General features: G+C 32.0%; 1 pseudogene; it reads left to right on the forward strand.

Annotated features, from left to right (window-relative positions):
- The first annotated feature begins 3,306 nt into the window (after nt 1-3,306).
- Nucleotides 3,307-7,941, forward strand: LOC149545827 (uncharacterized; annotated as a pseudogene).
- Nucleotides 7,942-14,698: the final 6,757 nt, after the last annotated feature.

Raw genomic sequence — 14,698 nt, forward strand, 5'->3', positions numbered from 1 at the left:
ATTTGTATGTTCATACATGGGAACATTTAAACAGAAAACGGTATATTCGATACTCTTCAAAAAAAAACTTTTCAAATTTTTTTAGAAATTCTATAATTGTTATTTTTTTCAATTGAAAAAATAATAAAATCTTTTGCAAAATTCAACTCAGCCAATAAAAAACTTCAGATTAAGGAAAAGTTAAAAATAAATATAATTAAAATAAATTCAATTAAACAGTAATTAAATTAATTGCAATAATTGAGTCAAATTTAGAGGAAGTTTTTCAAAACTCACAACTTAATGGCTTTTATAATTTTATTTTTAGTTCAAAATTCAAAGTAACATCTGAATGCAAATATAAATTTATTTTCTTCACAAATCATATTTATATTTATTATTAATTTTTTGAATTTTTCATCATTACATTATCAAAATCAAATTATCAGTACACTTATTAATCAATTCACATTATATTTTTAACAATTCTATATTAAATTAATTCATCATTGTTACGTTAATTTTCTCAAAATTACTTGATACAGAACAATTTATCTTAAAAAAATCTCCTCCTTGCACTTATATTTAATAATTTATACTATTAAAAAAGTGTAATATATTTCACCTATAACATAAGACGGGGACTTAAACTCTCCTAGAGCTCTTGTTATAGATTCTCTCAATTATTGTTCACAAAAGTTTGAAAAATGATTGGTTCATGTGTGCAAAAAGTACTATATTTTTGGTGAGTGCTCATATGGGTATGAACATAATGCGTTATGGTTGAACATTTTAAAATGACACTTTTAGACCACCTCACACTCCACAAGTTCTACAGTGAGCTTCGTAAATGTGGAAAATCTAAAGGGTTAGATTTAAGCTCTTCAATCACCTATGGCGCTTCATTGAAAAAAATTGACAGATTTTAACATATGGATTGAAAGTCTTAGTTGCTCGAAGTTAGCTTTGGCGGCTACTTGGTTGTCTCCCCTAGCTCTATAGTCCCTCTCTTTTGGGGAATATAGAATATGAATTTGTGTTTTCTAGAGAAATAGAAGATGTTATACGTTTATAACTTGGTGTGTGAACATGTTACATGTTTGAAAAGTTTACATTAAGGTTATAGTAAAGCAAGCTTCTAGAACACACACTACTTTTGTGCTATTTGTGGAAAGTTATAATGAAATTGAATTCGTAACCATCATGGTGTGCTTCATGTTTTTGTTGTATCTTCTTATATGTTCCTATTTTTCCTCTCTTTTTTGTTCATTAATTTATTTCTTCTTTTAATTTCACCTGCACTTAACTCATCTTAAAGATTATTGACAACTTTAACATGAACTAATCCACCCGTGCTAGAAAATGATAGTGAGAATTCTAGAAGATATAGTTGTAATTGAAGATATAGTGAGAATTTTTCAAGATGTATTTTTAATCACACTTTCAAACGATGGTCTGATGGATGTCATGGTTTGGTCTGGCACAGAAATTTGACCCAAAGAATTGGTGTTAAACCCAGAATTCACAAATGCATTTGCAAAAATATTGGACAAAAATTAGTTAAGACTAGCAAAATATGTATTGTCATTAGAGTAAATTCAATCACTATTGCATTTACATAATCTCAAATGGGATAGATCATAGATGAAAATTTGATTATAAAGAAGAAAAGGAGAAAAGAAAAGTAAGAGTTTTATTGTCACTCTCATTATTATCCTTGACGAGATCAACAAAGAAGGTACATTTGAAGAATAGACAGATATTTTGTACTTAGTAGTGTTGCTTCATTTGCATCCACCACATGTCTCCAAACCGTGCTTTTCTATTTACTTCAGACATTTTCAATTGACTTTAATTCTCAATTAAGTGAATGCTTGTTTATTATTATGTATTTTGGCTTACTTATTAGCAATCAACAATTGAAGTTTTTAAATCATATTTGATATACTTATAATTCATTGAAAAGATAAAATAGAAATATATTAGAGCAATTGCAATAAGTAATAATAGCATAAAGAAAATTTGTATATTAGTTTAGAAAAATTCAAAATAAATAATATTATTTTTAAATTATTTTTATATTTGTTATTTTATGGATTGGTGAAGATGTATTCTATATAAATTTTAGATCTATCTTTCTTAAATGCGTTGATATTTAAATATAGTTATTAAATTACTATTATATTTAATGTTTTAAATCTCTCTTAAACTTTGTCTATCTTTACAACATTTTAATTTTTAAATAACATTTAGAAGTAAAACTGATGCTGTAAAAGGTAGGAGAATCCCCAAATCCTAGCCATCAACAATTAACCACATATCATAATATAACAATAACACAGATATTCAGATCCACAAAACACCAATTTCTCATAATAGAATCATAAGATTACATCCAACATGTCATGTTGTCCAAGTATCAAGCAATTACAATAGTAATTGTGCAAGACTCTTAGACTACAAAATATTTCTAAGATTTGGTTATGCTTTATTTAGAAGATTATGAGTATGATTTTTGACTTGCAAATTTAAAAAATAAAAATAAAAAAATTCCATGATGAACTCTAAAAGTTCAAGATTACTGAATATATGTTATATCAATTTATATTTAAATCTTTTTGATTGATTTTGGGGGTGAATATTAAATATTTCCCTGTGTGAGGTATTTTTTTCTATATGGTATGGGAAACTGTTTTCTCTAAATCAGGTATTTTTCCCTAAGTTGCCTCAGAGTTGCAAGATAGGATAGTGCATGGTTCTCATAAATGTTTTACTTCCACTTTCATCACTTGTTACAGCCATAATGCCTACGTATGCCATGATGCCTAAAATGTGCATGATACATTAAAAATAATCAATTAGATAGCCAGTGCCCCAGAGCGCTTGCATGGTCATCCATTGTCATCCATGTTAGCATCTATTAATTTAGACTATTTATATATGTACGTTTGTTGCAATTATAGTTATGCTATTTTATGTATGGTGCAATCTACGCAAACATGGACGCATCCGTAGGTAGCCGTCTTCAACGGAGACGCTTCTTTGTAAAAAGTTGTACAAACTCACGCGGTTTTGGACAGGCCGTTTTCTATGTTTTCACTCTTCTTCTTCTCCAAATCTTTATTTTCTTCTCGCATAGTGTTCTTTCCCTCTATTTGAGACCGTGGTTCTGTCTCTTCTCTATATTAAGGTTAATTTGGATCCTTTGAAATGGCTTCCAATTCTGAGCAGCCTGAGCTCGAAGACACTATTGAGCAGCCTGAACTGGAAGATGCTTTTGAGTAGCCTGAACCTTCTTCAAGGCCCAGGAAAAATGGGAACTTTTTAATGGAGATCCCTAAATTGGTGCAGGAATGGTGTCTGTCCATTCTAAACATCTTGGTACAGATCAGCCTCATTCCATTCCGCAGGTTTATGCGAGCTATTGAACTCAGCTGGCAAACGCTACATGAGGCTGATCGCCAAAACATATTTGACCAGTTCCCACCATTGTCCGAGTCTGCGTCCACGGAGCTCTGGTAGATTTTCATTAACCATCGCGAAAGCGATACGAAATACACATTCGCCAAAAAAATTAAGGAAACCCTTGATAGCAAGGGATTTCGCACTTTCCTCGATGTAGGTGCAATTCGGCCCGGCGATGTGATACAGAGAGAAATACAAGTAGCAATGAACAGTGCCTCTCTTCACATTGCCATTTTCTCTCCCAACAATGCCCAATCCTCATGGTGTCTGGATGAGCTTGCTTACATGCTCAAAATCAGAGCCCTTGCTACAATCGTTCCCATTTTCTATCATGTTGATCCCTCTGATCTCAGATATATTGATCAAGGAAAAGGAATATATGCCGATGCGTTCTCACAACATGCAAAGAAAGGTAGATACACCAAGGAAAGGCTCGATCAGTGGAAAGCGGCAATACACAAAATTTCATCCCTTTCCGGCTTACAGGTTAACAATAATAAGTATGTATTGTTTCTTTCTCTCCTCGATAGTCAAGTTTTGTATTCCATATATGTTGAGAAAAGTGATGCATGAGGAACTGATAATTTTTTGTATTCTATATATTCTTTAATATTTATCTACTCATGCAAGAAGAACTGAAAAAATTGTATCAGTTTGCATTGTTTATGATAGAGTGAATATCTGCGTAGAAGGAGTTTGTAGCGTTCGAGAACACGCAATATATTTGTTTTAAATGATTGTAATGTAATTTTAATTAGTGCGTGGAAATAATTGTTGTTTTGTGTGTTGTATTATACTCTCTATTCTTTACCTATTTTCAGATTCTACAATATATAGGTTCTACTTAATTCGTGTTGTGTGTTTTGTTTTGATTTTTATTTTTCGCCCATAATATTTAGGGTCGAGGCCGAAGTTTTGAAGAACATTGTGAATAGAGCATTGGGATTAATGAAAATAGATCCCATACATGTAGCCGAATATCCACTTGGTTTGGATGAACTAGTACAAGGCTTCGTCGAATCAGTCACAAGTGAAGAAGAGAGTGAAAAACTCACGGGGATCGTGGGCATGGGTGGCATTGGGAAATCCACTTTGGCCAAAGAGCTCTTCAACAGAAACTTTCGTTCATTTCAGAAATGCAGTTTTGTTCCCGACGTGCGGGATGCGACATCCAGAAATGCTCTGCCTGTGAAGTAGAAAAAGCTTCTTACAGACCTTGACGTTGAAAATTTATCATTAGATGGTGTCGACGAAGGCAAAGTGGTACTCACAAATCGTTTGAGCTCTATTCGGGCCCTCATTGTTTTGGATGACCTGGATCACATCGATGAGTTGTATGCTCTTTTGCCAAATAAACTCAACCTCGGATCCCAAAGTATGGTAATTGTGACATCCCGCAAAAGGGGTGTTCTTAAATCGATGGGTATCTCTAACATTTACGAAGTGCCAAGACTTGAGAGCTCAGTAGCGAAGAATTTATTCTGCAGGCATGCTTTCCAGAAGTCTTCTCCACCCACCAGAATTGACACTCTGGTTGACAAATTCGTCCAGGTTTGCGATTGTCTGCCTTTATCTCTGAAGGTATTAGGGGGACAGCTTCATGGTGAGGATTCCATTGCTTACTGGGAATCCCAATTAGATAAAATCTCAAGAATATTGCCTAGCGACATCACAAAAAGGCTACAGGTTAGCTATGATGCTCTGGATAAATAAGATAGAGAGATGTTCTTGGATGCGGCTTGTTTTCTCATCGGTGAATGCAAAAGCACAACTATAGCACTGTGGGATGGATCAGGTTGCAGTGGCCTACACGGATTACAAACACTTGTAAATAAGTGTCTTGTGGAGCTGGTTTCCGAGAAACATAACACCTTCAATGAGAAGAAGATACGGATGCACGATCATCTGAGGGACATGGGAAGAGAGATGGCAAGTGAGCGCTCATCATATCGGCTTTGGCGTCCACAGAAGATTCATAATATACTGCATTTCCAGGTAAATGTATTACTGGCTCCCCTTTAATTATTTCTTAGTGATATCATAAAAATAATAGTTTGTTGTTTTCTCTGCCTCTGCTTGTGGCAGAGTTGACTGAAATAGCTTTTATTCTGGTATTTTTCAATTAGAAAGAAATACAAATTAGAGGGATACAACCACTAGCTACTTTTGTGGCCTTCAAAGAGTACGCTCATTAGCTAATGCGAACCTCAAGAAAACTAAATATACTTCATGCGCAAAGCAATGAGCTCACGGAAGAGTTTGCATATTTATCTGAGCATCTTGTTTGGCATACCCGTTCATTAAGAAATCTTCCATCTTGGCTTCCATTAAGACATTTAACTATTTTAGAGCTTGATGATGCTAATGACTTGGAGGAGTTGTGGCAGGTCAATGTGGATGTAAGTAGTTTGAATCCGTGGTTTTTATGTAACAGCTTTTTGATAGTTTATATTTTTCTCAATTGAATTCACTAGAATAATGAACTGAATTGAGTATAATGATGTTTGTGTGCAGCCTCCTCTGCAATTGAGAAAGCTTATCGTACATTTCTCTTTCAAATTGCAACGGCTTCAAACCTCAATAGGACGTCTTCAAAATCTTAAAATGCTTTCCCTTTGTTTTAGTGGTAGCAGTTTGCCAAAAGAGTTCTGTGGCCTGCATTCGCTCAAGTATTTATATTTATACTGTCCAAAGTTATCTTCACTGCCAGCTGGTTTTGGCAATTTAAAAGATTTGAAGTATTTAATGCTATCTTGCCCACAGTTGAGCACTTTGCCAGATTCTTTCCAGCAGCTGAGAAAGATGAAACATCTGTGATTATCCAGATGTGAAATGCTCTCCTCACTGCCTAATGGCTTTGGGAATTTAGTAAGATTGAAGTATTTAAATCTAACGTTTTGCGAGCAGTTGAGCACTTTGCCAGATTCTTTCAAGCAGTTGACACACTTGGAAGATCTAGAGATTCCATTCTCCTCAACTACTAATGGTTTGTCCTCACTACCTATTGGTTTTGGTAATTTAAATAGATTGAAGCGCATAAGTCTAATTTGCTGTAGCCAGTTGAGCACGTCGCTGGACTCTTTCGGGCAGCTAATACACCTGGGATATCTTGATTTATCAGGTCGTGAAATGTTGTCCTCACTACCTGAGGGTTTTGACAATTTAAACAGATTGAAGCACATAAATCTGGGACCGTGCAAGCAGTTGAGAACTTTGCCAGATTCATTCAAGAGGCTGATACACCTGGAGCATCTAAATTTACAAGGTTGTACCAAGCTTAAACTAAACTTAGATGTATTTGAAGGCATCGAAAAGCTCAAGTACTTGGGATTCAGCGGTTGTGAAGAATTAGAAGATTTTCCTAATAAAATTAAGAATCAGGCATCGTTGCCAAAATTAGATCTAACGGGTTGCTTTAAGTTGAGGAGCTCACCAAGTAACATTGGTCAACTGGTCAACTTATGGTCGCTCAAAATTGAGAGCCAGGTGATGAAAGGCTTGTAGACTTCTCTTTTTTGCTTTCATTCGTTGAAAAAGATTGAAATTCTACGTTCTGAAGGTACAATGGAATTTGGTGCTGAGGAAGAAGACTGCAAACCAGTCTCCATGCTATCAATTTCCAGTGACTGTTGGCCCAACCTCAAAAATTTTGAGGTCGAGGACAATAGCATCGTTCAAAAAGACAAGTTTCCTAAAAATCACCATTTAATCGAGATAGAGAGACTGCCATTGACCCTGCAAACGATGTCAATATACCATTGCGAAGTGCTGAAGAACATCAGCTATCTTAGTGGTCTTGTACGCCTTGAGAAGCTGCTAATACAATATTGTTCGTTGTTTGAAGAGCTGTCAAGCTTTGCCGATTTGGCTTCGCTGGAATACTTTAGACTGATAAAATGCCCCAAAGTTAAGAAAATAGAAGGCCTGCAACACTGCAATTCATTGAAGCATCTATGTCTTCGACAGACCCGCTGGAAGGAGTCCGTTATACAAAGTTTTGAGAAAGTGGAAGGATTGGAAGTAGTGGAGTTCGTATGTGACACCATATCAGCTCTCAAGTCTTGTATTCAATCTATAAATATCAAGGTAATAAAAACTTTGACAAATTCAAAGTTTTCTGAATTTATATTAATGTTCATGTTAATTACTTGCAAAAATTACTATTTGCAGAAAAGGCCGGGATAAATATTTATACAAGGTAGTGTTAGCTGTGTCATGGAGCCCATTCTAAACTCTTCAGAGTTTCCTGATCTTACATTCAGGAAGGCCAAGCTGTTGGGATATGTACGCGAGACTAATTATTTCTGCTATAGGGAGGCAAAGGAGCTGAACGGGGAGGAGAGGAAAGTGGTACAAATATACTTGCACCTCGAAAATGGTGGAGATATAGTGGTTGTCACGCCTGAAGAAATTAGGATAGAGAAGGAGGTGCTAGTTGAGGGAAACAGAAAAAGAGTCGTGAAGGCTTTTAAGAAATTATTAGCACTTCTGGAATAGTTTACTCTGTCTAATGTGTTGATCGGTCTGGCTTCAGGCTAATAATGTACAGGGTAAGCCTCAATTGGAATTAGCGAGAAGGGTAGTTAGGGTAGATTAATTGGAGTTTGTTTAAAAATAATTTTTTGATAGATTGAACAATATATATATATATATATATATATATATATATATATATATATATATATATATATATATATATATATATATATATATATATATATATATATATATATATATAATGTTTTATAGTGGGAGATGGATGTTTTGAATGCTTTATTAAGTACACAATTATTTACTTTATTAACTTATATTATACTTTCATGATTTTGATTGTAGACTTTTTTTTCAGATTTTATTTTTCTTATCTATTTGGATGCTTCTTATATTTTTTTCTATTAGTTTTTCTTCACAAGAGATACAATGCATTGGAGTTCTTGCCTGAAGTTAGATGAAGAAAAGTAGAGATATATTGTAACCAAGTATAATAGGTCTTAAGTTTGAGAAAATAGAGTAGACCAATAGAAAGGAAAATATAGGGCTTGAGATGGGGAAAATAGAGCAAGTCAATAGCAAGGAGAATATATCCCAAGAAATGAATCGAGACAAAAATCCAACTATAGCTTTGTGAAAATATGGAAGGATTTTTACTAGTAAGATCTTGTCTAGGTATAAATAGCATTGGGTATAAAGTCCTAAATAAATTTTTGAACATTGGTCCTTCGTCTAAGAAAAATAGAATATGTAAGAGGCCACTAGTTGAGTAGTTAACTTAGATTTTCAATTCAATCCTCAACTACCTTAGGCTTTTTGACAAATATTATGGACCCTTTATGAGATGGGAGTCATACAACTTTCTATTATAATGGATCATCTTTGTGACAAGTCAATTTACATAGAATTAATTGTACAAATCCATAACTTGTGATAAATAGGAAATACTTCACAATGGACAACTAGTGATGAAATTATCTAGAAATGGAATATGAATAGTAAACTTCCACACTACTTGGTATTGTGTATCCAAAATAAGAGAGCTTGTTTCGTCATATTATGTTTCCATTGTAGTCTACACAGGGTTAATTAAAATTAGTTAATATTGATTGAAATTAAGAATAAATCTAAATCATATCCATTTAATTGAGCCCAATCTAAATAAATAATTTTCAAGTTATAGTCTCTGCACCAAGGCCCAGTTTTACTATCATAAATGAGAAACAAAGCTTGTGACATTGCCTAGGGCATCCAATATCTTTCCCAAGACAAATTCAAATTACACAAAATTAATTTATCAAGTTGTAACCATATACAAATATAGTTTCATAATATCTAACCCATTAATTATTTCAATGTATAAATCATTATGAGAGAACAAATCATTGTCTGCAACTCCATTAGAGGTATACAAAAACTTCTTTTTGCTAAACTGTCCACAACTTTCCCAAATCTGCATACAATTGACTCAAAACAAAAGGGAATAAAAGTGGATTCACATATCTTTCGAATGAATCCATTTAGGTTCTCAAACTTGTCCAAATGCTTTCATACCAAACCCTTCAATATGATGGGATTCTCAAATCGACAAACAACCACTTTCACCAAAATACTCATAACTTATTCATTTGTCCACATAATCATTCCAAAAAAAACTAAAATGAAGCTTATACATCTTAATTTAAACAATAAACACTTTGTATGCTATTTCTAGGCTGTAGTGGTCCATACACAACCTAGACTCAACATAAATATAGTTAACACCAATAAAAAAAACACATTTTGAAGACCTTAATTGATTCAAAATGATCTTCCTCTTTCCATTCATTGTTTGGAACACACATACAATGATTTTATACTAGTTGGGGTACTTTATAACTTCCCAACCACCCTTTGAAGCAATAACCCTACCCTTTACAACATAATTGCACCTTTTACAATGTTTTATGCATTTCGTGCAATTTTGCATTACAATTTTTTTATGTCAATGTGACAAATTTGAAAATTTAACTCCAAACTTAATAAATATTTGCATGGACATTCAATTACCCTAAAATAAATTTTAATAGCTATTTTACATCCATTTTACCCTTTATTAGTCATTCTTTCATATTCTAACCTTCTTGACCAAATTAGGACCTTAACAAGACAATATTAACAATGTCATACAAATGGCTTCACATAGCCTTACTTATGATTCAAATAGAGTCCTAATACATTGAAAACACAATATAATTCACAATACAAATTCTATCCTCTTGTAACCTCCTAGTATTCCTTTCTACTTAGGTGCTCCTACACCAAATAATTTAAAATTGAAATAAATATATATAGGAGTTGGCCTATGTCATAAAATTTTTTTTTTTTCCTTTTGAAGATCAAGTAAATAATTTTCCTTACACTCAACAACAAAACAAATCATATCTATGTCTTGTTGGAAATGTAGAATAGGCTATGTGACTGAGGGTGGGGGTGAATCCCAACATTAGGTGACAGAGGTAGACATTAGTTACATAGCATTTCCAACATTTTATTGTTCTTTGGGAATCATGTAATATAAAATTTTTGATTAAATTGAAATTTTTAGTTTTTAAATTGATTGGCTACCACTATTTTTCCATTGTCTTCAGTTTTTCTTTATTCAAATGTCTGTTCCAATATTTTGACAAAAATGTTGGGAAATTCATAGGCACTTCGTGGTTGCAGGGAACCAAAGTTACATTTTTCGAAGGTCTATCTACTTGATGTTACCATGACTTGGCATTTGCAGTTCACCATTTCCTTTCATGCCAAGTAGTAGAAGAAACTTTTCTATGCTATGTATGAATGTAATTGTCAACTTTGGCCCATTGTAATTTTGATATTATTTGTTAGTAGCATATCCATGGGTAAAAGTAAAAAGTTGTGTCATCTTTTAGGCTGACTAATCAGAACAACTGAATTTCAGTATTTCTATCTAAAAATTAATTTTTTTCAATGATATGATATAGAGAAATTTATTCTAGCTAAGTTATACATTGTATCACACTTTTCCAATTGGAAATGTTTATTAACTTCATGTTGTATACTAGTTTGTATCCAATTACTAAACAAATATAATTATTTTTGAAAACAGACATTTCAATAATTCCTACTATTTTTTATGATATATTTTTAATAACTTATAAACACCATTTTATAGAGACCAAAGTCCAAAATGTTCTCATATACAGTTTATCATGTTTTAATTAGATATCATATGTTATAATTAAAAAATTCTACAAGCATGTATTTTAACACTCGAAAAGATGTCAATTTTGAGAAAGAAAAAAATAGTAAACCATATCATAAAAATTTAATAGTAAACATTATGAAAGTTGCATCTTAGGTGGTGCTTATCTTTGTGTGGCTAAGACTACTCTTGTCCTAGAGTGGAAAAGTCAAGAAAAAATGACTAACTTCAAAATGTTCACATGAGAGGGGTTTTATCAATATGGTTGTGTACATTGTGCTAAAAAACTCAGATTAAGCCATTAAATTTTGTAGGGATCATTACTATAATTTTAAACCCAAAAACCCTTTTTAAATTAACCAAACTTATTGACTATTCAGATGCTCACCATTCATGCCAGCACATGAACCAAGCGGTGCAAGGGTTATGTTGATTTTGAAAAATTGGGTGTAGTTCACTTATGTTTTTGAGTTTGTAGATTGTTTTGGTGGATAGTTTATTCTTTTTGAGACAATCTTCTGAGTTAAATTGTGACTATTTAATGGTATTCACTTTCATTGCAAGTGTTGCTAATAAAATAAAGTATATCATTAGTAGTCATTCATTCTACCTCCTTGCAAGATGTTGATTAAATAAATCATAGCATTACTAGTTATTATTTTAGAGGTACTGATTGTGTATTTTGCACTTCCATTTTGTGCCATTGAAAATTGTACAAATTTAGTATATTAAAATTGATAACAACTAATTAAATTTAACTTATTAATATAGTCTCAATATAAAATATTGTAGATAATTTGAGGTTAAAGAAAAATATTTTATATTCAATTTATATTAATAAGATTGGCATCACATATCAATTTCACATATATTAGGTTATTTCCAATATAGATATGCAATCATCTATAACCTAATATTCTTAGGAAGGAAAACAATTGGGTTCAATAGTATCAATATTAAACTGCACACAAGTATGGAACATATCTTGCTAGGCACAAAATGTTTAAATATATACAATTGTTTAACACACCTTGGAAAAGAGTATGCAAAGTTCAACAAATGTAGTCAATATATTGAATGGCAAAAACTGATCTATCATTCTAGAAGCCTTGTGATGGTTTTGAACAATAAGCTTCTCAAGAGTTTGTAGACACTTGTTTTCTAACCTTATATCATCCTACTGAATGACTTCAAAGAGATATGTTCTATAGTCTAAGTTCCACATCTTTGCATAGGACCATCAATAGGTGGTTTCACATCTTTATGAATCCCTTCACTTGTAGAATTTTGGCAAATAAATGACTACATGACTAAAACTTTTAGTCACATGACTAAAGGTGATCAAATTCTAGTAATATTTTGTAATGTATAAGTGACTAAATAAATGATTAAATTGGTCATTGGCTAAAATCAAAAGGATGGACTAATATAAGTGGCTAAATAAATGATCAAATAAATGAATAAACACTTGGTATCTAATATTTAGTCACCCAAACAAATGACTAAATGAATGGTCGATGAATTTTAAATCATACTAAAATATTCTTTAACTATGTATAACTTTTATTGCTCATTAATGGAGTCTTTTTCCTAACAATATATCATTTTTAATTAACTTCCTTGTATGTCCACTCAATCGATCTTGAACTAGAAATGAACTCAAAATCACGCCAATCTGCACTCAAAATCTATATATAAACTCTTGAAGACGAAAAAACCTCCACACACTCAAAAGAAAATTCCAAATCTATCTTTGTATACAAATAATATTAATTATAATTAAGTATTTTATAATCTCAACATAGAATCACTATTAGTCAAATTAATGTCATGTAATAACCATCTTTATAAAATATAACATTATATTATTATAAGTACATTTAATATATTAGTATTTAGTAAATAGTGAGAACCTCTATTAGATAAATATTAAATCTTTCAAAGAAAATATTTAGCTATAAAAATAATAAATATTTACAATTTAAAGTATATTTATCATTAATCTAGTTTATAAGGTTATTACCTCATGAATGTCACTCTAAAAATTGTCACATCCTTGCCCTCGACACTCCATTACTAGAATAGTTCAAGTCAAAAAATTTTGGCCAAACATGTTTTGGGAGCCAACTATGATGCCGACAAATTTCTCCAACTTGACCGCCATACATAATCCATTCTCTATACCATCCAGAATATTCCCATCACTTTTGTACTATTAGTATAATGACAAAATTTAGTATGACAACATTTATAGTCACATCACCTTGCCCAAACCATTAGTTTTAAAATTTACATGTATTAGCATTTGCTACCACATAACTCATAGATTACATTTTTTATGACTGAACATGATTTATAGGACTGAGTCTATTTAAAATTACTCTAATCTTCAAGTTCCTAGCTTTTCTTTTATATCAAATAACTCAATCTTGCATTAAAAAAAATAGATACAATAAATAATTTTAATACCAATAAAATTAAAAATACTAACTTACTCTATCATACTTCAATTATGAAATAGTGAACTTGACACTACTTTAACATGTTTTATCTGGCACACGCGCACGCACACACATAATATCTATCTATCTATCTATCTATCTATCTACACGCCTGCGCGCGCCTGCGCGCGCCCACACACACACACACACACACCTATATATATGTATTCAAATTACACATTGAATTTTATTAAAATTATTTATTTATTTATTTATTTATAACTATACTTAATTATAGTAAAGGCATTTAATATTTAAGATGCTCAACCTAACTTTTTTTATCAGCAATTTATATTTCTCCCCAAGGATGAAGCATCGTTGAACTCATTTTGTCCATTAATTTATTTTTCTCGTATATGACAGAGAACTAATTCCACCCAACATACCTTGCTAGAGGCAGGGCTCATGAGTTCTCTTGAATTTTTTTTGACAAAACTCCTTCGCATAAATATGATGATGAAACAATGAACCATGTCGATGTTAGAATATTTGAATTTGAGTTTCTACAAAACCTATAATGTACTAGAAATTTGTTCACTTTTATGACTCATTATTACTCGGCCTTACAAGCAGAAAATGAACATCTTACTATTGTTCATTCTAAAGATCATTCTTTAGTTTGAAGAGACATCTTTAGAGATCATTCTATTGCTCATGCTTTCTAAGGATGGAGGATCCAGAATAGTTCTAGTAGTCTATAGATACACAAAAATGGAATACTAAATTTTGTATCTATTAAAAACAAAACATGAACACAAAAATAACATTTAAAATATCATCTATAAATATATAGCCAATGTTTGTATCCATATTTTTTGGGGGCCAAATTAATGAATTCATTAATAAGATTGATGTATTTGGGTTTATGGGCATTGTAGTTAATAACTAAGATGTTTATAAAAGTGTTGTAAACTTTAGGGATGTTGTTCAAAATATCCTTGATTATTTCTTATGCCAAGCACAATATGCTAAAAATATATATGATCGAGTACAACCAAGAAACGACCCCTACCCACCCTCAAGTATCAAAAAGAGGGAAACAAAGAACTAG

This window comes from Cupressus sempervirens, chromosome 7 (assembly GCF_028749045.1).
Source record: "Cupressus sempervirens isolate cs-2001-9-10 chromosome 7, ASM2874904v1, whole genome shotgun sequence".
In the NCBI taxonomy this organism is placed as follows: Eukaryota; Viridiplantae; Streptophyta; class Pinopsida; order Cupressales; family Cupressaceae; genus Cupressus; species Cupressus sempervirens.